The sequence below is a fragment of the Rhinopithecus roxellana genome, chromosome 3, assembly GCF_007565055.1.
Source record: "Rhinopithecus roxellana isolate Shanxi Qingling chromosome 3, ASM756505v1, whole genome shotgun sequence".
Taxonomy (NCBI): Eukaryota; Metazoa; Chordata; class Mammalia; order Primates; family Cercopithecidae; genus Rhinopithecus; species Rhinopithecus roxellana.
The window spans coordinates 125031149-125058439 of NC_044551.1; the positions used below are offsets into that span (position 1 = coordinate 125031149).

The 27291-nt window shown below is 44.6% G+C and overlaps 1 protein-coding gene and 1 pseudogene across 3 annotated transcripts in view; both read left to right on the forward strand.

Moving 5' to 3' along the window:
- Positions 1 to 1396: 1396 nt before the first annotated feature.
- LOC104671017 lies at positions 1397 to 17609 on the forward strand (annotated as a pseudogene).
- The window catches only part of NIM1K (NIM1 serine/threonine protein kinase), an 86749-nt gene continuing 61023 nt past the window's right edge, over positions 1566 to 27291 (forward strand). The window contains exon 1 of one of the 3 annotated variants that reach the window (XM_030927949.1): positions 1566 to 1908. The gene's annotated coding sequence lies outside the window, so the exon portion shown is untranslated. Of the gene's footprint in view, positions 1909 to 2318; positions 3123 to 27291 lie in introns of those variants that run through there. The other 2 variants (XM_030927950.1, XM_030927951.1) reach the window with 2 other exon arrangements.

Here is a 27291-nt window from a genome sequence, read left to right on the forward strand (position 1 = left end):
GGGCTACTAGAACCTAGCATCAACTCTGCCTTGTGCATGCTCTTTCAGGTGTGATGGTGAGGATCTATGTCACAGCCTCTGTCAGATTGGGTGTTTGAGACTCTTGGTTTCTAAGCAATTTCTCTATGAAATTTTATTCGGTGTATTGTCATGTTAATGAATTCAAGGGGTCTTTTATATCTTTAAAAATATGTAGAGTTTCACCCTGCATTTTATTGCTTTAGAAAGAAAATAGACTGATGGCATGTACTGTTTTAAAAACTACTCTAAAACAAAAACAAAAACAAAAACAAACCTCTTGTCTTTTAAGGAGGGCATGTCTCTTTAAAAACAAATTTTCTCAAGAGAACCCTTGTTCTACATAAGTAAATGACCACTCTCAGAAGCCAAGGAAGCAATTGTTTTAGGTTCTTCCAATTTTCTTTCCAATCTCAACTGTCCGTGCATGGAGCTGTCCAAGGTTTTTATTTCTTCCCCTGACCCCTTTAATCATCACACAGACAGGCAGCAGAGAGAGTAATACAAAAGAACACCAACTCTGGAGTCAAACAAACTGGGTTAGAGTCCCAGAGCCAGCATTCAACAGTTGTGTGATCTTGATCAAATCCTATAATCTCTCTGGGCTTCAGTTCAAACAAGGATGAAGGATGACAGTAACAGTACCTAACCCATAGATTATCATGAGGATTTAGTCAGTTACTCTTTGTAAAAGTGTTTATTACAATGCCTGGCAAATAGCAAAACAGGAAATTTGGGGTCCCTAATTTCTACCATAAAAGAATTGTAGACATGGGTTATTTTGCTACTTAACACTTTTGCTCTTGTAAATGTTGCTCTGGCAATCAGCACAGGATGGGGAGCAGGAGGAAGTAGAAAGAATGCTCACAGAACTATGGCTTAGGGTGTCCAGTCCTGGCTCTGCCATTAATCAGCTGTGTGACCCTTGCTAAGTTAACTGACCCCTCTGAACTCTTTTTTTTTTCTCTCTCTGTAAAAGGAAGGGTTTAAACTTCAGTAACTATAACCTGTATGTTTTAGTATTTTGCGAATCCCATTTCCAGCTCTACATTCAATCCAGTGACGGTATTTCTAGTTTGTAAACTAGAAAAACAATCTTTGGCATTTGAAGGTCACAACCAAGAGTATCTCCATAGCAGGAGATTAAGGAGCCACTGACAAAGTGGCACCAGGAGAACCTGATGTATGCCAGGAATCCAGGCAGAGGGTGGCATTAGCACTTCTTTCTGCAGAACCTAAACCCTGTCCGACTCACCAGGAGGAGCTGTCACAGTGGTTTGCTGGAAACCCCCTTTCTGTTGGGAGGATTACTGGGTCACCGTCTCCCAAGGACAAGGAAACCCTTGCTGAAGTGCTGGAACGGCTCGGCACCAGGCGTATGTTGGTGGGAGCTGTGTCAGCCCGCTTTCGGCCATGTAGCTGCTCCCATCCAGGCTCTAGAAGGGGTCCTGTTTGTGTCAGGCCCAACCACCCCCATCCCCTAGCGACTGCACTGGGTGTCCCTGCGCCGCGCGTCCCCTCCCTCTTGCCCCTCCCTCCTGGCTGCCATAGAAGCCAGCCTACGAGGTCCAGGCCAGCGTCCGGGTGCCCTACCGGTCCCCCTGTCCCCCCTTCCCCAGGCCAGCCCCCTGATCCGGATTGGTCCTTCAGGAAACGCTGCGGGGCGTCTGGGTCCCGGCTGCGGAGCCGGCCTAGGCCGGAGGGCGGGGTTTGCCCTGGGCCTCTGCCGGTCAAGTCGGCCGCCCCTGACAGCTCCGGGAGCCTCAGGCGCGACAGCGGCGCACTCACCTCGGGACATCCACACAGAGTGCTCTTGCTCCAGCGGCAACCACCCCGCGCGCCTGGCCTGGCGCCGTGCAGCCAAGCCCAAGAGCTGGCTTCGCCACGAAGGTAAGCGAGGGGCTGGGGGGCTCGCCGCCAGCACCCCCACCCCGCCAACCTTCCTCTGCTAGGCTGTAGACCTAGGTGGCTGAGGAGGAGGCGCCTCTCCTCCCCGCGACCCGAGGGAAAAAGGGAGCCCTGCCGCGGGGTGTCTGCGAAGTGGGGTCAGAAGAAGGTTAGGCGCTTTCTGGGGCGTCCCCCCACACCGGCCCAGGCCGATCCACGCGCGAGAGGAGGGGCCATTAGAGCCAGGGCAAGGGCGTGCTCGCTCGTGTGTGCCCATGTCATGTGCGGCGCCCATGTCTATGTGCGCGCGTGTGGGCACCCATGTCCCTGTATGGTGTCTGCGTGCCCGTCCACACGTGAGCCAAGGAAGGCATCTTAGCGCCTAGCAGTGCACACAGCGGGTGCGCTGGACCAGAGCCCTAAGGCACCAGCCCAAATCTGCAGAGTTTGTTACAAGGGCAGAGGACCTGCGTGACCTCCCCACCCGCCCCGGCCGGTGCTGGTGGTGGAGGGAACTGACAGCTAACGCCTGTGGCCCAGGAGAACAAAACCTCCCATTGCACTCCACGCCGCAACGCTCCCCACCGAAAGGTGCTTCTTTTGGAAGACCACATGAAGTAAGGAAGAGCCTCTTTTCCTCTTCCTGGATATCCCTCCAGGAATGTTAGAAGCTCCAGGACTTCTTGATACGTCCAGGGAAAGATCGCAACCGGGCAACCGGGTCTTTAAAATATCGAATCCAACTAGCTTCTGCGTGCCTGACACATCTGGGCAGATAGAGAAGTCAAGGCAATAGATAAAGGACATGGGCAGCGAAGATTCTGCTATCCGCACTTTTTTCCTTTCCGTTTTTTCCTTCCCTCCTTTTCCTTCTTCTCCCTCCCTCCTTTCCTCCTCCTTCTCCTCTCCCCTTCTCTTCTCCTCCTCTCTCCCTTTCTCCCTTTCTCCTCTCTTTTCCCCTTCCCTCCCCTGTTTTCGTCCTCCTGAGTAGACAAGAGGGCTCTCTGTCTACCCACCCTCCCCCACCCCATTCCTCAACCCGTTTCAAAATAAGAGCGAATGAATCACATTCTAAGCTCTTACCCGTGCAGTCTGACAAGTTTGGAAAGTACACAAATCGCGTTTGCGATTGAGGCCGCGGGAATCCAAAAGGGAAACAAACAAAACCAGACGAAAAAAAGTGATTCCAAAAAAGTGATTTCAAATTGGAACCTAAGGTGATTATTTGTTTATGGTAATAAGATTTTTTTAATGTTTGAAAAGTATGTATCACACTAGCTTGCATCATCAGTATTCAATGTGATTCACAGAACCGCTTCAAAAGATGGTTTCTGCTAGTGTTGCAACGGCACTTCTAATTCTGGTTGTCATGGTTACTGAAGAAGTCGCCCTGCACTATTGAGAGGCTGTCTAGCTAGAACCAGGAACTGTTCTCCAGAGGACCTTCTCTTGTACCCTCGTGTAACCATGGTAATAACCGAGTTTATGAAAATGTACTTACTTTTTCCCTTAAAGTACTAAAATCCCAACGCATGTTGTTTTTTTTTTTTAATTTTATTTTTTCAGAGTTTGCAGTCTGTGCAATACAGCTTTCCGCTCAGACAAATGAGAGTAAACAGTGCCCTCCAGCAAGTTAAATGGCCCCAAATAGTCATGCGGCCCAGCTCTCTTCCCACAGCTCACTGCAGGAACAGAGGACAGAGCAGGATGTTAGATGTTCCAGGAATCCTGGCCTGAGCCCAGATCGCCCTCTCCATTTAGCATTTACATTTGGAAGCCTAATTAGCTTTCTAATTATGAGATGGGAGAATGTAGGTGGGGGTCCTGGGAGAGGCTAGTGGGGAAAAAGCTGAATCCAACTCCCCATGAACTAGTGTTTGGTTTGCCATTAAATTTGCCTAGGAAACCCTCATGGGTTTATTTTTAGCTGGACCACTGTTAAATGGTAAGCCTGGAAAAACCTTCAGAGAAGCCTCCTTCTGTGTTAGGAAAAAATGTGGATGGGATATTTGGTTTGAGGTGTGTGCTTTTTTCTAACTACATTTAAAATAAAGACAGGTTTATATGAAATCTAAATTCCCCAGTAATAACTACAGATAGGTTATAGAGTCCTTTATATTCTTGGTTTAACCCTAGGTTTTTAGTTGAGAAGGCTTTATTTGGGGCAAACAGTGGTGCCATTTCAAATACTTTTATCAGCAAATGTTGGTTTCTTTAAAGAACCATGACTCATTACACATCCACAATTTCTGAGCTTCAAATTCTAACATTGATAGCATGTGACTGGACAGTTTGAAGCCCTCAGACTTACAGTTTTGTTTTATTTTCTTTTTCTTTTAGAGACTGAGTCTTGCCATGTTGCCCAGGCATGTCTCAAACTCCTGAGATCTTCCTGCCTCAGACTCCTGAGGAACTGGGACTACACATGCATGCCAGACTTATTACACATTTTTAAAAAAAGAAAAGCAAAGATTTTTGTCTTAGTAGGTTAATGTTTTTAGTCACATATATAGTTTCATTTTGAGAAACTTAAAAATTAAAATATAACGTTAAATCCAACTTCATTCTTTGAATTTGATCACTGTGTTTCTCTAGGGATTAAAGAGCTTTAATTCATTGGTTGATTTTCTTTCACTTGTTGAAAGGACAAACTGTTGATAAAATTTGTTTCATTCTGTATTTTGTCATTTCCTATTGTCATTCTAGAAAAAGGTCTCTAGAATTGAAGTTTTAATTTTCAGGAGAAGAATAAAATATTCAAATTGCATATGAAGATAATAGTCTACAACTTGAATTAACCACATCATAGTTCTTAAATTACTTTTTCTCAAGAACTTCAAGGTTAGCTTAGCCATTATTATGCAGCATCCTGAGGAATATTAACCAGTTTTACAGATGGACAAGTTATGTTCAAAAGCCAAGTTATCATGCCTGTAATCCCAGCACTTTGGGAGGCCAAGGCGGGTGGATCACCTGAGGTTGGGAGTTCGAGACCAGCCTGACCAACAGGGAGAAACCCTGTCTCTACTTAAAAAAATACAGAATTAGCCTTGCATAGTGGCACATGCCTGTAATCCCAGCTACTTGGGAGGCTGAGGCAGGAGACTCACTTGAACCCGGGAGGCGGGGGTTGTGGTGAGCCGAGATCATGCCATTGCACTCCAGCCTGGGCAACAAGAGTGAAACTCCATTTCAAGGAAAAGAAAAAAAAAAAGCCAAGTGATAGCTCAGCACCGTGGCTCAGGCCTGTAATCCCAATACTTCAGGAGGCTGAGGCAGAAGGACTGCTTGAGCCCAGGAGTTCGAGACCAACCTGGGCAACATGGTGAGACCCTGTCTCTATAAAAAATTTTTAAAAATTAGCTGGGTGTGGTGGCGCATGCCTGTAGTCCCAGCTACTGGGTAGACTGAGATAGCAGGATTGCTTGAGCCTGGGAGGTTAAAGCCTGCCGTGAGCTGTGATTATGCCACTGCATTCTATCCTGGGAGACAGACAAAGACTCTGAATCAAAAAAAAAAAAAAAGTGATTTCGGCTAACCACCTGGAAAATCGAGATAAAAATCTAAATTGCCTGACATGAACATTATGAATATGAGCATTAGCCAAGACTTAGAGAAATACACGGTGTGGATAGCGGGAAGAATTTAAGATTAGAGAGTAAAATAAAACTGTTAAGGGAGGCCGGGCGCGGTGGCTCAAGCCTGTAATCCCAGCACTTTGGGAGGCCGAGACGGGCGGATCACGAGGTCAGGAGATCGAGACCATCCTGGCTAACACAGTGAAACCCCGTCTCTACTAAAAAATACAAAAAACTAGCCGGGCGAGGTGGCGGGCGCCTGTAGTCCCAGCTACTCAGAGGCTGAGGCAGGATAATGGCGTAAACCCGGGAGGCGGAGCTTGCAGTGAGCTGAGAACCGGTCACTGCACTCCAGCCCGGGTAACAGAGCGAGACTCCGTCTCAAAAAAAAAAAAAAAAAAAAAAAAAAAAACTGTTAAGTGGAAAAAACTAAGGAGAAAGCAGATTAATAGAAAGAAAGTAAAAGCGAAAACATCAAGTGTAAAGAGGGTTGCACAGAAGAAAAACCAAGTTGCAGAATAGGAAACTAAAAAGAACTCCACTCTTCATCTTCCACAGAGAGCATTGATAGTTTTCCAGAAAGCAGTAAGTACCCTATTTAGCAAAATCGTGTGACTTGGGAGGCCTTAGCGGCAGATCTTAGTTCGTTCTGACTCCCTGCCACCCGTCCAAGTGGTGTGGGCTGAGGCAGCTTTCTTTTCGGGTCTCCTGAACTAGCTGCTCATTAGACCTTTTCTCCCTAATTCTAAGGCCACCAAGAAGCTTTCTGCATCTCTATTTGTTGGGATTATCTAGTTGGGATAATATATGGATACACTTGGTTACATAATTGCATCAGAAATTTTTCTTTTTACTTTAAAAAATTATTTAAATTGTTAGCGTCATAATGCATTCACCTAATTTCATGAGAGTATATTAAAAGCTTATAACTAAAACAACAGTCCCAGTCTCCAGAGGCAATCATTTTGAACTCTTGGCTGTTTGATCACTTACCTCCCTATGTCCGAATAATTAGCTTACATTGCTGTTTGTTTTTTTGTTTGTTTTTTGTTTTGTTTTATTTTTGTTTTTGTTTTTCTTGAGACAGGGTCTCACACCGTTGCCCAGGGTAGAGTACAGTGGTGTGATCATGGCTCACTGCAGCCTTAAATTCCTGAGTTCAAGCAATCCTTCCCCCTCAACCTCTTGAGAAGGTGGCACTGTAAGTGCACGCTACCATGCCCATGCCCAGCTTTTTTTTTTTTTTTTTTTTTTTTTTGGTAGAGACAAGGTCTCACTATGTTGCCTAGGCTGGTGTCAAACTCCTGGGCTCAAGCAATCCTCTCACTTTGGCCTCCAAAGTGCTGGGATTACAAGCGTGACCCACCATGCCTGGCCACTGGTTCTTGATTTATCAATTTTGGACAGAATCTATTGACTTATTTATTTATTTTTATTTATTTATTTTTTTTAGAGACAGGATCTCACTCACCCAGACTACAGTGCAGTGGTACAATCATAGCTCACTGCAGCCTAGAACTTCTGGGCACAAGTGATCCTCTCATTTCAGACTCCAGAGTACCTGGGACTACAGGCATGAACCATCATGTCTAGCTAAGTTTATTATTTTTGTAGAGTTGTGGGGTGGGGGGCTTTCTATGTTGCCCAGGCTGGTCTTGAACTCCTGGCCTCAAGCCTCCCAAAGGCTTCTGCCTTGGCCTCCCAAAGTGCTGGGATTACAGGCGTGAGCCACCATGCCTGGCCAAATTAGTTCTATTCTTGGCTAATAAAATATACCTTAGTCATTTTTTTTTTCTTTTTTTTTTTTTTTTTTTTTGAGACGGAGTCTCGCTCTGTCACCCAGGCTGGAGTGCAGTGGCCAGATCTCAGCTCACTGCAAGCTCCGCCTCCCGGGCTCACGCCATTCTCCTGCCTCAGCCTCCCGAGTAGCTGGGACTACAGGCGCCGCCACCTCGCCCGGCTAGTTTTTTGTATTTTTAGTAGAGACGGGGTTTCACTTTGTTAGCCAGGATGGTCTCGATCTCCTGACCTCGTGATCCGCCCGTCTCGGCCTCCCAAAGTGCTGGGATTACAGGCTTGAGCCACCGCGCCTGGCCCACCTTAGTCATTTTTAATCATGAAGATTTTTAAAGAGCCCTTTAAACTTTTTGGAAATTTGAAATGTAGCCAAATACTCTCTCAGATGTAATCAACAGCACCAGCCCTTGAGCTCCTATGGAACACAGAGGTACTGATTTTTGCACCCTTTATACTGCCACAGTTTCCATGATCCATACTCCATACCCCCTCTCCCATTTTACCATTTCCCTGACCTACATTTCTCTTTCAGTACTTGCTTAATCACATCTGCAAATTCCTTCAGGCCTCGTCTCCTTCCAGATGATCTCTTTTGGGCCCCACCCTCTCTGCACCTATCTCTAGTTTAGCCTTTGGCCATTATATTTAGATGATTTGTTTATGCATCTACCTTGCCCCACTGGCTGTAGATTTAGTTATATCTACATCGTTCCTGGGAGTATCTTGTACACTTAAACATGGAGGACGGAGCTTAAAAATAGTGTTTGTTGAACTGAACACTTCATCTTGATATTGAAGGAGTATTTCATAGTAGAGTAAGAGGGGTAGCAACCTCACATTGCTTAGAGTAGGGGTGAGGGCAAGGAAGTAGGGGTAAAACATGATCTATTTCTTTTCTTTCCTTTTTTTTTTTCTTTTCTGACGGAGGAGTCTTGCTCTACACCCGCACCCAGCCAATAAGATTTCTTCCTTCCTTCCTTCCTCCTTCTTCTCCTTCTTCCTTCCCCCTTTCCTTCCTTCCTTCCTTTTCCATTCCTTACTTCCTTCCCTCCCTCCCTCCCTCCCTCCCTTCTTTCTTCCTTTCCTCCCTCCCTCCCTCCCTCCCTCTCTCTCTCTCTTTCTTTCTTTCTTTCTCTCTCTCTCTTTCTTTCTTTCTCTCTCTCTCTTTCTATAGTGAAAACTGTATTTTTATTGCCTTTTATTTTCAACAATGATTACTTGAACTTAAAAAAAAAGAGCAGACTTTATTAACTAATGGTTACTGAAAAGTCAAACCTTTCCAGCCCACTTCATATTTTCTTTTAACCATTTCAGACCATGATCTGTTTCTTATCCTCCTACTTTCTAGCAGCATCTGTTCAGGGGAGATTGCTTGTGGCACACACAGCTCCTGCTCATGAGACAAGGTGAAGCACCCTCATCTGTTGTGAGTGAGGCACAGACTCTGAGATCAGACAGGCTTGGGCTTGAAATTAAACTTGGATGTTAATTGCCTATATGGCTTTGGACAAATTGCCAAGCCCTTTTGAAGTTTAGTTTCTTCATCTGAAAAATGAGGATAATAGCAGGCACCTTTTAGGGCTGTTGTAAAGATTTTTAAAAATATGTATAAAGGGCCAGGGATGGTGGCTCACACCTGTAATCCCAGCACTTTGGGAGGACAAGGTGGGAGGATCACCTGAGGTCAGGAGTTCGAGACCAGCCTGACCAACATGGAGTAGAACCCTGTTCTACTAAAGATACACAATTAGCTGGGCGTGGTGGCACATGCCTGTAATCCCAGGTATTTGGGAAGCTAAGGCAGGAGAATCACTTGAACCTGGGAGGCAGAGGTTGCAATGAGCTGAGATTGTGCCATTGCACTCCAGCCTGGGCAACAAGAGTGAAACTCTGTCTCAAAAAAATGTATATGTGTGTGTGTGTATATATATATGAAAAATGTATATATCTGTAAATGAAATGCCATCTCTACTTATATATATATATGTATAAAGTAGTTGAAATGAAATAATGATTATTCTTCTAAGTTAGGAATGCTTTGGGCTGCAATTAACTAAAAAATCTTCCTGCTTAGCTAGAAGTTTATTTTTCTTGCAAAAGAAGAGGTCTAGATAAGCAATTAATAGCTTTGTTTTAGCTGCCATCAGAGACCTAGTTTATTCCTATCTTTCTGTTCTGCTGTCCATCCTTTTGCCCTCATATTTATCACTTCATGGTCTCTAGGTGGCTACTACTTCTCTGTAAGTTCCACATAGGAAGAAAATGAAAGAAGCTGCTCCAGCTGCAACTATCCCCTTTCAACACGAAAGCACTAATTATCAGAAACACCAAACTAACGTCTTACTGGCCAAAACTGTGTCTCAGACCTATCCCTATCATTGAGGGAGAAGGGGAAACTGGGATCGCCAGTGCTATAACAGAAGGTAAAGAAAGGAGAAGAGAGTTAGTAGTGATGTTAAGTGAACCAGCCTGCAGTGATGTCTGTCACACTATCATTTATTGATAGGGTGGCCATATGTCCCAGTTTGTCAGTGCAACCTCGGATTACTCCTGTTGTCCTAGTGTGATTATTATTATTATTATTTTTTGAGATGGAGTTTTGCTCTTATTGCCCAGGCTGGAGTGCAATGGCGCAATCTTGGCTCACTGCAACCTCTGCCTCCTGGGTTCAAGCGGTTCTCCTGCCTCAGCCTCCTGAGTAGCTGGGATTACAGGCATGTGCCATCATGCATGCACAGCTAATTTTGTATTTTTAGTAGAGATGGGGTTTCTTGGTCAGGCTGGTCTTGAACTCCCGACATCAGGTAATCTGCCCACCTCGGCCTCCCAAAGTGCTAGGATACAGGCCTGAGCCACTGCACCTGGCCGTCCTAGTGCAATTATTAATAGCACCCATTCTCAGAGGTGTCTTGGTTTGAATGACAGATTCTATGTTCACCCTTCTTATTGAGCACTTGCTGTTTATTGTAGGCTCTCATTAAGTAGTAGTTATTAATAAGACAGCTAGAACACAATCGTAAGATACACAAGTCAAGTTTACATGCGGTGATTGCCTGTATGGTACAGGCAGGAGGTACACTGAGTTTACAAGGGAGAGAAATGAGTATGAGCTGACAAAGAGTTGAGGTCAGCTGGTCTGGATGGAGAGGAAATATATGGGGAAGGTGTAACACCACGGCAAGAGAAGTAACTGGGTTGGACACAGTTTAAAATATGCAAAAGTGGCTGGGCACGGTGGCTCAAGCCTGTAATCCCAGCACTTTGGGAGGCCAAGGCAGGTGGATCACGAGATCAGGAGTTCAAGACCAGCCTGGCCAAGATGGTGAAACCCTGTCTCTACTAAAAACTACAAAAATTAGCCGGGCACAGTGGCAGGCTCCTGTAATTCCAGCTACTTCGGAGGCTGAGGCAGAAGAATTGCTTGACCCTGGGCGGCAGAGGTTGCAGTGAGCCGAGATGGCGCCACTGCACTCCAGACTGGGCAACAGAGCGAGACTCTGTCTCAAAAAAAAAAAGGAAAAGTACACACTTGACATGCCAGGGGCTTTTCTTTGAAGACTAACAACAAAGTTTTCATGCTGCCTTTGTTTGAATGATGAACACTTTGTAATATGAGGTACAATGCTAAGATAAGATATGATTGGGTCTGAGAGCATTCTTGGAACTGATGACACAAAATAAAACAGCCGTTCATATTTGTGAAGCCAATTTTTTTTGTTTTTTTGGCTATTACAAAACCTACCACAAAAGTTTAACATGTGAGAAGAAAGATATTTTTCTGGCCGGGCATGGTGAGGCTGAGGTGGGTGGATGATGAGGTCAAGAGATTGAGACCATCCTGGCCAACATGGTGAAACCCCATCTCTACTGAAAATACAAAAATTAGCTGGGCATGGTGGCGCGCACCTGTAGTCCCAGCTATTCAGGAGGCTGAGGCAGAAGAATCACTTGAACCCGAGAGGCGGAGGTTGCAGTGAGCCGAGATCACGCCACTGCACTCCAGCCTGGTGACAGAGCGAGACTCCCTCTCAAAAAAAAAAAAAGAAAGATATTTTTCTAAATTATTCTTTTGAGCCTATAGTAGATTGTGACCTTGAGATATTTGGTAATAAATCCTCCTCCATCAAGAGAAAATATTTGCAACTTCCAAATTTTCTTTTGAGTTGAGATTAAAGGAAAACATTTATGGTCATTAATTTTTTTTCTTAGTTTGACTTTTAAATCCCCCCAATGTTTTTTATTTTTATTTTTCAGAAACAGGATCTCCCTCTGTCATGCAGACTGGAGTGCAGTGGCATGGGCATAATTCACTGTAGCCTCAAACCCCTGGGCTCAAGTGATCCTTTCTCCTTGGCCTCCCAAAGTACTAGGATTATATTTGTTTTAGATATTTATTCCTTCTGTTAGGCTGCTTGGTGAGCTGATATAGCTGAAAGAGACAAAGTAAAGAAATTTGATTCTAGTCTCATCCCTGCCACTAACTAATAAGTCTCTTAACCCCTCTGGGTGTGTTTATTCCAATACAAAATGCGAGATTGAAAAATCCTACAAGCCCCTCCCCAGTGGACTCCTAAAAGTCCCTTAGTGTGCTTGGGTAATCAAGGGAAACTGAATTAGCCAGTCAGCTTGGAGCCTCAGGTTAATTTGGTTTAGTGAAGTATTAAGAAGTAAGATTGCAGAGGAAAACAGATAAGACCCTGAAGTGCCTCACATCCAGCTAAGTAAATTGCCATTTGTTTTTGCCATTTACTAAGCAGCACTGAAGAAAAGTCAGTGTGAAAACGGGTGTGCTGGATAGGTTGGAAGGAGGAAAGACTGACAAGGGATAAAAATACTTGTTTTATTCTGAGTTTTGAGCTATTTTACAATGTTCAATAACCTCACAACATACCTGGTTCAAATGGCAGAGTAGTAGTCCCTAGAAAGCCTCACTGCCATGCTCAGCTTACCTGCTGCTGGCTCCATGTCCTGAGATTTTCAATGGCGCCTCACAGTACTCATCATCTGGACACAGTCTATTGCTGGTTGCTCTTCAGCTCCAGCCTTTCGATGACTATTTTGCTTCTGCTGGAATGTTTGTTGGCAGCCTTTAGTTTTGTTCCTAACCACCTCCCACTATCCCCGCAACCCCACCGCCCCGCCATAACTCCTTCACTACTTAGCAGCTGCACAAGAAGACCTCCCTCCTAGGCTCCACTCAGTTCCCAGAAGAGCAATTCTTATTGCTCTAGGATTAAATTTATGCTACCGCTGTTAACATTTTAGGATATCTGTAGCGTTAAATCAAGTTCAGCCTAAAGCTGCCTCCCTACATATTTTAAGTTTGGCCCAAAAGTTTCTCTGAACATTGTGAACTATAACCTAAATGCACTTGTTAATGGACTGAAGCCACTCTTGTGCCAGTCACTGAGTTTTGGCCAATGAAAGGTGGCCAACTTAGTCAAACCATGTTCAAATAAGGCAAATGTTGAACTGTGACCAATCTGGCTGTTTTTGTACCTCACTTCCATTTTCTGTGCATCACTTTTGTTTTTCTGTCCATAAATCTTCCACCACTTGGCTATGCTGGAGTCTTTGAGCCTACTCTGGCTTGGGAGGCTGCCCGATTCATGAATAATTATTTGCTCAACTAAACTCTGTTAAACTTAATTTGGCTAAGGTTTTTCTTTTAACAATATCATATAGTATACTAATCTGTGGTGTTTCTTTATTGAACTATGGTGACATTACCAGAGCTAGTCTCAACTTTCCATAAAAAAATCCCTCCTTTGGCTGGGCACAGTGGCTCATGCCTGTAATCCCAGCACTTTGGGAGTCCAAGGTGGGCAGATCACTTGAGGTCAGGAGTTCAAGACCAGCCTGGCCAACATGGTGAAACCCTGTTTCTACTAGAAATACAAAAATTAGCTGGGCATGGTGGCAGGCGCCTGTAATCCCAGCTATTCAGGAGGCTGAGGCAGGAGAATTGCTTGGGCCGGGGAGGCAGAGGTTGCAGTGAGACAAGGTCAAGCCATTGTACTCCAGCCTGGGCAACAAGAGCAAAACTCTCAAGAAAAAAAAAAAGTGTAATCCCTGACATGTTTATACTTCTTTTCCTTTTTTTTTTTTTTTGGAGATGGAGTCTCGCTCTGTCACCAGGCTGGAGTGCAGTGGCACCCAGAAAGCAGAGGTTGCAGTGAGCTGAGATCTTTTTTTTTTTTTTTTTTTTTTTTTGAGACAGAGTCTCGCTCTATCGCCCAGGCTGGAGTGCAGTGGCGCGATCTCGGCTCACTGCAAGCTCCACCTCCCGGGTTCACGCCATTCTCCTGCCTCAGCCTCCTGAGCAGCTGGGACTACAGGCGCCCGCCACCGCGCCCAGCTAATTTTTTTTTTGTATTTTTAGTAGAGACGGGGTTTCACCGTGGTCTCGATCTCCTGACCTTGTGATCCGCCCGCCTTGGCCTCCCAAAGTGCTGGGATTACAGGCGTGAGCCACCGCGCCCGGCCGTGAGCTAAGATCTTGACGCTGCATTCCAGCCTGGGCAAGAAGAGCGAAACTCCATCTCAAAAAAAAAAAAAAGAAAGTGGTGTAATTTGTGTATTTGCTATCACTGATAGCTCCAATGGCTTTTTTTTTTTTTTTTTTTTTTTTTTTTTGAGACGGAGTCTTACTCTGTGGCCCAGGCTAGAGTGTGGTGGCTCGATCTCAGCTCACTGCAACCTCCACCTCCCGGGGGGTTCAAGAGATTCTCCTGCCTCAGCCTCCTGAGTAGGATTACAGGCACATGCCACCATGCCTGGCTAATTTTTGTATTTTTAGTAGAGACAGGGTTTCACCATATTGGCCAGGCTGGTCTCGAACTCCTGACCTCAAGTGATTCACCTGCCTTCGTCCCCCAAAGTGCTGGGATTACAGGCGTGAACCACCGCGCCCAGCCTGATAGTTCCAATGGTTAATTCGAAAACAAGGCACAGGCCAGGTGCAGTGACTCACACCTGTAATCCCAGTGCTTTGGGAGGCTGAGGCGGGTGGATCACCTGAGGTCAGGAGTCCAAGACCAGCCTGGCCAACTTGGTGAAATCCCATCTCTACTAAAAAATACAAAAAATTAGGTGGGCGTGGTGGTGGGTCCCTGTAATCCCAGCGACTTGGGAGGCTGAGGAACAAGAATCGATTGAACCCAGGAGGCGGAGGTTGCAGTGAGCAGAGATGGTGCCACTGCAGTCCAACCTGGGCAACAGAAAGAGACTCTATCTCAAAAAAAAAAAAAAAGGTCACAGCTGGGTGTGGTGGCTCACACCTGTAATCCCAGCACTTTGGGAGGTCAAGGCGGGTGGATTGCTTAAGCCCAGGAGTTTAAGATCAACGTAAGCAACATGGCAAAATCAAATATACAGAATTTAGCCGGGTGACGTGCTGCTCGCCTGTAGTTCCAGCTACTTGGGAGACTGAGGTAGGAGGATCTCTGGAGCCTGGGAGGTCGAGGCTTCAGTGAGCTGTGATTGCACCACTGAACTCCAGCCTAGGTGACAGAGGGAGACCCTGTCTCAAACAAACACAAACAAAAAAACAAAAACAAGGCACGTCAAAGAATCTTCCTTTCTAAATCTCCTGCCTGCTCTTGCTACTATCACTGACTTTTGCCATCCCAGGCTGATGCTGAACTTCATGGCAGTGGCCTGTTTCATAGTGTTAGGTTCCACTACACACCACAGGGAGGCAGCAAGTGGAATTGGGTGAAACTGGACCCCAGACTGGCCTTGTCACTCACTGCTTTCGGAGTTTTGACAAATGTCTCATCCTTTTTAGTAATCTCATCAAGGTAGTGAGAATTTTAGTATCTATCTTATAGAGTTTGTTGTAATGGTTAAATTAGTCACATAAGCATATGCAGCACAACGTCTGGTGTATAGTACGTGCTTAATAAAAGTAGCTTTTAGTATACTTTCCCTGTTACATTGAATAAAATGCTAGTAACACTACTCTAACACCAACTAAAAGAATGGCTACTTCCAGCTGGGTATGGTGGCTCATGCTTATAATCTCAGTACTTTGTGAGGCCAAGGTAGGGGGGACCACTGGAGCCCAGGAGTCAAACCAGCCTGGGCAACATAGCGAGACTCTATTTCTACAAAAAATAAAAGTTTAAAAAAATGGCTACTTTCAAATGTCCTTCAAAAGGTGCTATTGCTTTGTGGTTTACAGTATATCACCTTTCATAAATTACGTTTTACTTCTTGTTTGCTTGTTTTTGTTTTGTTTTGTATTGTTTTGTTTTTTTTTTTGAGACAGAGTCTTGCTGTGTCGCCCAGGCTGGAGTGCAGTCGTGCGATCTTGGCTCACTGCAAGGTCCACCTCCTGGGTTCACGCCATTCTCCTGCCTCAGCCTCCTGAGTAGCTGGGACTACAGGTGCCCACCACCACGCCTGGCTAAGTTTTTGTATTTTTAGTAGAGACGGGGTTTCACTGTGTTAGCCAGGATGGGTCGCGATCTCCTGACCTCGTGATCCGCCCGCCTTGGCTTCCCAAAGTGCTGAGGTTACAGGCATAAGCCTTCACACCCGGCCTGCTTGTTGTTTACTACTAATATTTATTTGGTGCCTACCATATCCTAGCACTACATACTAGGGAATATTGAAGATAAGAAGATAAATAAGCAGCAGAAGGTCAGTCTTAGAAAGGCTAAACGTAATGAGAATATAAATTTATACTCTGTCAGTTCAAAGTGTGAGCAGAGTTCAGTGGAAATACTGAGATGGAGCAATTAACTCTGGGTAAGTAGAGAAAAGAAAATACCACCAGGCGGGGTGGCTCTATGCCTGTAGTCCCAGTATTTTGGGAGGCTCAGGAGTTCAAGACCAGCCTGTGCAACATATTGAGACCTTGTCTCTACTAAAATTAAAAAAAAAATTAACCGGGAAGGGTGGCGTGTTCCTGTAGTCCCAGCTACTTGGGAAACTAAGGGAGAAGGATTGCTTGAGCCCAGGGGTCAAGGCTGTAGTGAGCCATGATTGTGCCGCTGCACTCCAGCACGGGTGACAGAGTGAGACCCTGTCTCAAAAAAAAAAAAAAAAAAAAAAAATTGGTTGGGGGAGAAGAAAGAAAATCCAAGAAAGTAAATTAGGAGGGTCTTGAAGGCTGAATAAGAAAAGAGCAAGTGCTAGTCCTGGCCTCCCTGGGTGCAGCGCACTCCCTGCCTGCTGGAGCCTGACTCGGCCCCCCAGTCTCCCGAGGCCACTCCCCCAGACCTCACTAAGGCAGCAGCACAGCATGCTTGACTTCATGCTTGGCGCCAAAGCTGATGGTGAGACCATTCTAAAAAGCCTCCAGTCCATTTTCCAGAGTCGGGGGATGGCGGAGTCGGTGCACACCTGGAGGGACCATGGCTGTTTAGCAACCTGCACAAACAAGAACGGCAGCTTTGCCAATTTGAGAATTTCCTTACATGGATTGTGTTGCTGGACCTTCAGAGTTACGATGGTGATGCACAAGGCAAAGAAGAGATCGACAGTATTTTGAACAAAGTAGAAGAAAGAATGAAAGAATTGAGTCAGGACAGTACTGGGCGGATAAAACGATTACCACCCATAGTTGGAGGAGGAGCCATCAACAAATACTGGCCCATTGCCGATGGGCGCCTGGTTGAATACGACGTAGATTGAGGTGGTGTATGACGAAGATTCATCTTATCAAAATATAAAAATTCTACACTCGAAGCAGTTTGCAAATATTCTCATCCTGAGTGGGGATGTTAATTTACCAGAGAGTGATTTGTTGTATACCTGGGCCATCATGGCAGTGGCAAAGAAGATTACACTGGCAAAGATGTACTCATTCTGGGAGACAAACATGGGGGCATATTGTGCGAAATAGTCAAACTAAAACCAAAGATGGTCACTATGGTAGAGCTTGACCAAATGGTGATCAATGGATGTAAGAAGTATATGTGAAAAACGTGTGGCGATGTCTTAGACAATCTTAAAGGAGGCTGCTATGAGGTTCTAATAGAAGACTGTATTCCGGTACTGAAGAAGTACTCCAAAGAAGGGAGATAATCTTATTATGTGATTAATGATTTGACAGCTGTTCCAATCTCTATGTCTCCAGAAGAAGATTCCACATGGGAGTTTCTCAGACTGATTCTTGACCTCTCAATGAAAGTATTGAAACAGGATGGGAAGTACTTTACACAGGAGAAGTGTGTCAGTCTGACAGAAGCGCTGTCACTCTATGAAGAACAGCTGGGGCGCCTGTATTGTCCTGTGGAATTCTCAAAGGAGATCGTCCGTGTCCCTTCGTACTTGGAATTGTGGGTATTTTACACTCGTTGGAAGAAAGCTAAACCTTGAAGATGAATAGCCCCTAAATCACATGTGCTGCAAATGGCCTTCCTGACCTCCATATGTTGTACATGACATCAAAATGAGTCAGGTAATTGATTGTGAATTCCTCAAAGTTTTCCTTTTTTTAATTATTATTTTTAATTAATTAATTTATTTATTTATTTTGAGACGGAGTCTCGCTCTGCCGCCCAGGCTGGAGTGCAGTGGCCAGATCTCAGCTCACTGCAAGCTCCGCCTCCCGGGTTCACGCCATTCTCCTGCCTCAGCCTTCCGAGTAGCTGGGACTACAGGCGCCCGCCACGTCGCCCGGCTAGTTTTTTGTATTTTTAGTAGAGACGGGGTTTCACCATGTTAGCCAGGATCGTCTTGATCTCCTGACCTCGTGATCCGCCCGTCTCGGCCTCCCAAAGTGCTGGGATTACAGGCTTGAGCCACCGCGCCCGGCCATTATTTTTAATTTAAAAAAGCAAATGGGAAATCTGTATTTTGATGAGCTTAGGGTGTTATTTTTTTGAAAGTCAGCTGAAGGATGGTTAGACAGCACAGCGAAGACTGCTAAATGCACTGACCCCTCCTGGAATGTGATTTTTGTTCCTTTTTATTTCTCTGTGGGCTTTTGTTTTTGTTTTTGTTTTGGTAGATCTTCAGTTTAGATGTTTGGAGGAATGAACATCATTGTTTTGTGCTGAAGGAAAGATCTTGATGGTGTTTCTTTCCCCAAAAGTTGACTTAGATATTAAAATTTGGTGCTTTCAAGAGAAAGTTAAAAAAATGAATAAGAATTGCTTCAATTAAAATTACAAAAAAGAAAAAAAAGAAAAAAGCAAGTGTGGTTGGGTGCAGTGGCTCACGCCTGTAATCGCAGCACTTTGGGAGGCCGAGGCAGGCAGATCACAAGGTCAGGAGTTCGAGACCAGCCTGAGCAATATAGTGAAACCCCGTCTCTATTAAAAATACAAAAATTAGGCGAGCGTGGTGGCAGGCACCTGTAGTCCCAGCTACTCGGGTGGCTGAGGCAGGAGAATCGCTTGAACTGGGAAGTGGAGGTTGCAGTGGACTGAGATCACGCCACTGCATTCCAGCCTGGGTGACAGAGTGAGACTCTGTCCCCCCCTCCAAAAAAAAAAAGAAAAGAAAAAGAAAAAAGAAAAGAGCAAGTGTGTTCCAGTTAGGGAAAACTGGGTATGTAAAGCCACATAGGCATGAAAGGATACGTTATGATAGGGGAGATAAAACTTAAGGAATAAATGTTATAGTTGAAGCAGCTCTCAGAACTTTCCTTCAAGGCTGGATATTTAACAGCAAGTCTTTGATCTTTGGGGGAAAGGGACTAGAGATGGTTGGAATCCTGGGTAAATACTGACCTTTTAGTATCCTAGATGTGAGATTGAATTCACTGCTAATTAGTGTTGGTTTTGGCTCCCCTAGGGAAGAGTAAACATAAAGAAGGCAAGGAGCAGGACTCAGGCAAAGGCAAGTGTGTGGGTGTGTACATTTCCAGAACTACTTGGAGAAATTGAGAAGTGCAAAGGTCTTGAAAATAGAACAGGAATTATGTCTCATGCTTTAAAATAAAGTAAATTCTGCTGGAAGCGACTAACACATCATACCCTAAAAATAAAAACAGAGGGAAAATGAAGCCTCTTTTACTGTTGATGTGATCATTTTAACCTTGGCAGCCTTCCAAGGGAAAACCATAATCAGGTTGTTTTTATTGTTTGCGGGCTGGAGCAAATGCTGGTTTGTAAACATTGTAATGAGTCCAACTCAATAGCCTTAGGAATGTCTACCTGCATTTGAGGTATGCTTCACTGGGAAGAGTGTTGTGCAAAAGCAATGGGGCAACTCATCAAACCCACAATGTTTCAGAAATTTTCCAGCTAGAGAGGTGCTCTGGTTTAGGGGCACATTGAACAAACCTGCCTTTGTTTCAGGAGAAAACACTGGAAAGGGTTTTGCTTTTTTTGTTTGCTTGCTTTTAATTTTTTGTCCTTTCTTTTTCTTCATAGAACAGTTGTTTGTGGTGATTTTTTTGTTTGTGGTGATTTTTTTGTTTGTGGTGATTTTTTTGTTTGTGGTGATTTTTTTGTTTGTGGTGATTTTTTTTCCAACCAAAAAAGGATGTTTATGAGAGAATTATCTATTTCTGTATCTTCTGGTATCCACGCTACCTTTATTTATTTGTTTTAATTTTATTTTATTTCTCTTGTTTTTTGAGACAGAGTCTTGCTCTGTTGCCCAGGCTGGAGTGCAGTGGCATGATGTCAGCTCACTGCAACCTCTGTCTCCCACCACAGCCGCCAGAGTAGCTGTAATTATAGGCGCCACCACGCCCATCGAATTTTTGTATTTTTAGTAGAGATGGGGTTTCACCATGTTAGCCAGGCTGGTCTCGAACTCTTGACATCAAGTGATCTATCCGCCTGGGCCTCCCAAAGTGCTGGGATTATAGGCATGAGTCACCACACCCGGCCTCATGCTACCTTTAAAAACATCTGAACAATTCAAGTCAACTCAGCCAGTGGTTACAGACTCTTCCCTGGTGCCCAGAATTTGAAATGAGTAAGATCAAGGACCTGTCCCACAGAAACACACATTACATACGGTGGGGAGGACAAGTATGTACACAGTAACTGAAACACCAGACAGGATTTGAAGACGTTGGAAATACTAGAGGAAGAGCTGAATTCTGCTTAGGGTATTAGAAAGAGAAGAGACCAGGAGGGGAGGAGAAGAGAAGAGAGGAGAGGGGAGGAGAGGAGAGGGGAAAAATTTAAGCTGAATTTGAATAATAGGTAGAATTTCAACCATTAGATGGTTGTGATAAGAAAAGGAATAAAATTAATCTCTTGTAAAGCAAGAATTTAAAACAAATTTTGTGCGCAGTAACAAATAAAACCAGTTTTTATTTATTTATTTATCCATTCCATAAACATGTATTGAGTATCTATGAGGTGCCAGGCACTGTTTAGAGATAAAGATGCGTAAAACATCTTCCCTGCCCTCAGGTGAAGAGAGATGTGAACATAAAAACTTATGCTACAGAGAGTCAATTATCGACAGAGGGGTGCACAAAATACTCTGGGGGCACCACGGACTGGAGGGAGTCAGAGACTTCACAGAGGAACAGAGACTTGGAGGTTCAGTGGGGAATGGGATGAGGAAAACATTATATGCAGGGGGAATGTCATATATTGTCATGTACAAAGACACAGAAGCATGAAACTGCATGGGATTGTAGGGGAGCCAAGAGGAAAGTTCCCTTCACCCTCTGCAGGTTCACTGAAAAGTCACTGACATGAAGCAGATTAATAGGAGAAAAGGCATGCAAATTTGTTTAACATGTATACACGGAGGCTTCAGAATTAAGACCCAAACTCCCAGTGAGGTATAGAAGCTTATCTGCCATCACATCTTGATGTTACAGAAAGAGTGGGGACTTGGATCTGGGTGTGGTAGCTCACACCTGTAATCCCAGTACTTTGGGAGGCAAGGCTGGTGGATCGCTTGAGGTCAGGAGTTCAAGACCAGCCTGGCTAACATGGTGAAATCCCCATCTCTACAAAAAATACAAAAATTAGCAGGGCATGATGGCAGGTGCCTGTAATCCTAGCTACTCAGGAGGCTGAGGCAGGAGAATCACTTGAACCCAGGAGGCAAAGGTTACAGTGAGCCAAGATTGCGCTGCTGTACTCTGGACTGGGTGATAGAGTGAGAACCTTTCTCAAAAAAAAAAAAAAAAAAAAAGGAAAAGAAAAGAAAGAGGAAAGAAAGACTTGGATCATGGCAAAAGAGATTACGGGAGGGGGGGAAAAAGGAATTATGTTAAGGGGCAATGAACCGATAGGGAACAGAGATTAACTTGTAAATAGGTCTCTTTGACAGTGGAAGGTTCTAGTCTGCTCAGTTGTGGTTACATTCTTACTCCTGTAGTGGGGGAAGAAAAAACAGTTGTTCTCCTTGGTGGGTCTGGATCTTAGGCAGATAGGAACTTCAGCTTTCTCAAAGAAGTTGTCTGTCTAAGATCCACACCCACCAAGGTCTTTGGGAACGACTGTGGGGACTGGGGGGAATGTCAGTGAGACCTTGCAGTTTCTTCAGTTCAGGGTGTCAATATTCCAATATTTTGGAATATTGTCTGTTAAGCCCCAACAGGATGTTTGTGAGACCTCAAGTACTTGGAGACATCTGAAATATAGGGCCTATGGGGGGGCAGGTGGGAACAGGGGAGATGAGAAATGAAGCTAGAAATAAAGCCAAGAACTAGATCTTGAAGAGCTTTCTAGACCATGCAATGGAAATCTAATTTTATCCTATAGGCATTTTAATGAAGGATTTTAAGCAGGGCAGTACTATAGTAAGATCTACATTCTGGAATAATCACACAAGTGGTTTCCTGGAGAATAAAATTGAGCTGGACAAGATGGCAAGTAGGGAAGCCTGCTAGAAGATTCTTTCAGCCACCTAGGCACAGGATGGGATTAAGACCGTTAGAGTCCATCACCCTTCATCAAACCACACATGCAACTCAAAATTCAAGCAAAGCTAACAATATAAGACTAACAAAAACAAAATTCGGATTTTTCTTAGGATGATTACCTAGATGCATTGAGAAGTATATATATTGAATATAAAAGTATTTTAAGACTTATTTCCCCCTCTCTTGGATGCGTCTCATCTGCTGGTGCCTTAAAGCATGTGCATCTCTACCTACTGTGGGATCCCAGGATGGAAATGTAAAAGGATTGGGGTGGTGTGGAAGTGGGAGGATCAAAAGGATTGGGTGAGGGGAGCGTAGAGGCCAGGGATGGCACCTAGGTTTCCTGCTTGGCCAACAGATAGCACATCATTTCTGGGTTTGTTCCTTATCCTTCCCAACACATGGCAGAGGCCTCCTCCCAGACAGGAATGGTCCCAACCTGTTCCTGTTGCAGAGGCCCTCTATCCTTTGAGCTTAGTCCAGGCTCCAATAGGGATTTTTAAATACCCTCCGTGAGGACCAAAAATAAATCCCTCCACAGTCTTCAAAATGCTCAGGACCAGGTGGTTTCAGCACCATTGTCATGAGGCTCCAGAAGCAACCCTGGGGCTCAGGAGAGGAGGGCTCAGCAGGACTTCCTCATTCCTTCCTCCCATTGCTAGTCCTCCTCCTTTTAGTGGCTCCTGTGTACAAAGATAACCCAGTCCCCTTAGTCACTCTGGGACTGTGACTCAGTGACAAAAGGAGAGGATGCAGCCTGATAGACACCAAGTCTACATGTCTGGGAACAAGGCCCCAGGCAGCAACTACATATATCACTGGGATTGCTCGTGAATGTTCTAGAGCACCAAATACTCTGTTGGGAAGCATATTCTCACCATGCACTTGGGTCCAGTGTTCATTGCACTGTTTCCTTTCAAGAGCCTCAAAGCCCTAACTTCAAGAGCAAACAAAAGCAAATTTAGAATGTGTGCCAGATATATTCTCAATTATAGCTTCAGCTTCCCCTCTGTGTTCGCCCAGGCGCAGAGTATGGGCTCCCATATGTGCCATTTACTGTTTTTCATCAATATTTAAGCATCCACCTTTGCCAGAGGGTGTCCTCAGGCAACGGGTAACTATGCCACCATTTCAACCACTTATTTGGTGCCTGATATCATTTTTTCTAAGTCATCCTATTTCTGAATTCAAAACTTTGAAAAAAATCTCCATTTTTTTTCTTTCTTTCCTTCTTCCTCTTTCCTTTCTTTCTTTTTTTTTTTCTCTCTCTCTCCCCCCCCTTCCTTTCTTTCTTCTTTCTCTTTCTTTTCTTTTCCTTTCTTTTCTTTTTGAGATGGAGTCTCATTCATTGTCACCCAGGCTGGAGCGCAGTTGGCTTACTGCAGCCTCCACCTACCTCCCAGGTTCAAGTGATTCTCGTGCCTCAGCCTCCCAAGTAGCTGGGATTACCGGCATGCATCACCACATCTGGCTAATTTTTTTTTTTTTTTTTTGAGATGGAGTCTCACTGTGTCACCCAGGCTGGGGTACAGTGGCACATTCTTTGTTCACTGTAATCTCCGCTTCCCAGGTTCAAGTGATTCTCCTGCCTCAGCCTCCTGAGTAGCTGAGATTACAGGTGCCTGCTACCATGCCTGGCTTATTTTTGTATTTTTTAAGTAGAGACTGGGTTGGCCAGGCGGGTCTTGAACCCCTGACCTCAGGTGAGTCGCCCACTTCAGCCTCCCAAAGTGCTGGGATTACAGGTGTGAGCCACTGCCCCGGCCAGTTTTTTATTTTTAGAAGAGATGGGTTTCACCATGTTGGCCAAGCTGGTCTCAAACTCCTGATCTCAAGTGATCTGCCTGCCTCAGCCTCCTAAAGTGCTGAGATTACAGGCGGGAGCCACCATGCCTAGCTCGCTCACTCTTTCTTACTTTCTCTCTCTCTTTCTCTCTCTCTCCTTCCTTTTCTTTTCTTTCTTTTTTTTTTTTTGTCTTACCTTTTTACCCAGGCTGGTCTTGAACACCTGGCCGTAAGCAATCCTCCCACCTTGGCCTCTCAAAGTGCTGGCATTACAGGCATGAGCCACCACACCCAGCCAAAAATATCTCAGTTTTGGAATGCTGGACTCGACCATCCCAGGCAGCTGAGCCAGTTTACTGTATCAGGGAGGATTCACTCACTTTTACATACATGGTTATCAGAGACAGGCCACATTCCCAGATCACAGTAGAGATATATTTTTAGCCCTTAAACCAAGAAAATCTTGGCCGGGCGCAGTGGCTCAAGCCTGTAATCCCAGCACTTTGGGAGGTCGAGACGGGCGGATCACGAGGTCAGGAGATCGAGACCATCCTGGCTAACACGGTAAAACCCCGTCTCTACTAAAAAATACAAAAAACTAGCCGGGCGAGGTGGCGGGCGCCTGTAGTCCCAGCTACTCGGGAGGCTGAGGCGGGAGAATGGCGTAAAACCCGGGAGGCAGAGCTTGCAGTGAGCTGAGATCCGGCCACTGTACTCCAGCCTGGGCGACAGAGCGAGACTCCGTCTCAAAAAAAAAAAAACCAAGAAAATCTCTGTTGTAATTATAAGTAGGCAAAACACTATCATCATCAACAATAAAAACACACCCGGAAGTATACATTGTAAACTTTGAAAAAAACTTGAATTCTCCACTTCTACCCCAATTTCATTTCCCTCCTTCCTGGCAACAACTGGGCCTTCATTTGTGCAGAACTTTTCTTGAACTTTGTGAATATCTTTCCTTATCTATGAATAGACGTCCAATTACATGAATAGTGACTGTCACGAAACTCTCAGAAATGTGCCTATTTTGTGGACTTCATGGTTATTTAACTTACACCCTCCTTATCTTCACACTTATAAATAATTCTTTTTTTTTTTTTTTTTTTGAGACGTAGTCTCGCTCTGTCACCCAAACTGGAGTGCAGTGGCCGGATCACAGCTCACTGCAAGCTCTGCCTTTCGGGTTCACGCCATTCTCCTGCCTCAGCCTCCCGAGTAGCTGGGACTCTAGGCGCCCGCCACCTCGCCCGGCTAGTTTTTTGTATTTTTTTTTTTTTTTTTTTTTTTTTTTAGTAGAGACGGGGTTTCACCGTGTTTGCCAGGATGGTCTCGATCTCCTGACCTTGTGATCCGCCCGTCTCGGCCTCCCAAAGTGCTGGGATTACAGGCTTGAGCCACCACGCCCGGCCTAACTAATTCTTAAATTTCAAGCTAAAGTTGTACAGAGGTGGGGGTAGGTGTGAACTGAGAATCAGAAACCTCCATGCATACTTCTGAATATTTTTATGTTTAGGCTGTGATCTTTTTGTGGTTTTCTGCATTTAAATAATGTCCAGTCTCTAGAGCTCAAGCTTTGCTCATGAGCTGCCCTGTGATTTGACAGGTCTTCATTATCTGCTTTCACTTACCTCCTTGGGGAAATGTTTTCAGCCAGAAATACTGGGTCAATTAGCAAATACTATGGAACAGTGTGTAATTCTCAGAACTGGCTCCCAAAGCCCTCTGGCTCCCTGGTGAGCAACACTTAAATGCCTCTCCAACATTGTGTAATCACTTCTTCAATCAGCCGCACATCAGTTCCCGCTCTGGGGAGGGAAGTGTGCCTAATTTCATTTGCCTTTCTCTTCATCACTCATGAAGGATGAAGGTCTTCTGTGCAGATGCCTCCTGAGCCCATCAGTTCTTGGAGTAGTAAAGGCTCAGCCAGCAAAAGGCCCATCCATTTTTCTTTTTTCAAGATGGAATCTGGCTCTGTTGCCCAGGCTGGAATGTAGTGGCGCAATCTCAGCTCACTGCAACCCCTGCCTCCGGGGCTCCAGTGATTCTCCTACCTCATCCTCCTGAGTAGCAGGGATTACAGGCGTGAGCCACCATGTCCAGCTAATTTTTGTATGTTTAGTAGAGACGGTGTTTTGCCATGTTGGCCTGGCTAGTCCGTAATCCCTGACCTCAAGTGATCTGCCCACTTGGTCCTCCCAAAGTGCTGGGATTACAGGCATAAGCCACCATGCCTGGCCCCATCTTTTCCTTTTAACAAGCAGTTTACTTTGCTTTCCCAAGCCAAGTAGACCTGCATGAGCTTTGACTTCACAATTCTTGTTCTTCAATGGATTTACGTTATTACTTTCTACGCTCCCTTCAGATGTAGGGCCAGTTCGGATGTGACATATTTTCTCTTCATGTAAAGTTCAGAATGACTGCAGATACCTACATAATTTATGGTTTTCCTGGCTCCCCAGGAATTATATCACTGGAGAGGCAGGCACTCCCCAGAGGCTTTTCTGTTTCCCATCATGATGAATATTTATTTGATTTGAAAAAACCTACTCATTCTTTTGATCTTGGTGTACATATAGGTATATACCAATAAGAAATGTAAATACCCTTTATTGTCATTTTGTTTCCTGAGTAGCATTTTAAAATGTAGTATTGTTTTGTATGGACTAAATAAGGCTTTTTCTGAAGACCCCAGGCATGGTTTTCTGTGAAGTGAGTGAGGAAATAGAAACTGGTGAGTCTGACTCTGTGTTTGCTCAGGGCTGGTACTCAGTGAGCCCCCCATGAATTTTGAACAGTCATTCATGATAATTGAGGAAAGAAAAGCTGTATCAGGAGAGAAATCAGATGCAATGAGCATGAACACAAAAGGGCTGCCTTTTTTCTCTGAGATGCAGGATGTGGGCTTAAATGTTAATCTCTTGAGATGAGTGCATTTCATATCTTTTGACAGTACAATAAAGAAAGGTATCAGAGATTGGGTAAAAAGATAAAGAAATATTGGCACTTAGTGTATGAAGGCTTTTTGGAAGAGGTGAGCAAGAAGTATTTTAGTTACTGCGGACAAGTCATGGAACCTTTTTGTCCTTTGTCTCCTAATTCATAAAGCAAAGAGGTAGGAGGAGAGAAGCACTGAAGTGTCTTCAATTTCTTGCCTTCCCCGATTGTATAAGTCTTTATATTTTGGACAGTTTAAGCAAGACCAGTAGGCAGGATCTAAATAAAAGTATGAAAATGGAGATAGCTGTTGAGAATGTAAGCTGGCTGGAAAATGTGGGCAGAGATGGGAATGACAGAAAGAGAACATAAATGGTCTGGAATCAGAAAGTTATATTTAATCTGAAAATGTGGTCAAGGTAGGAAAAGGATTTTGGGCGCAGCTGGCTGGATGGTTTGCATGAAGTGAATATTTTCTAGTGTGAC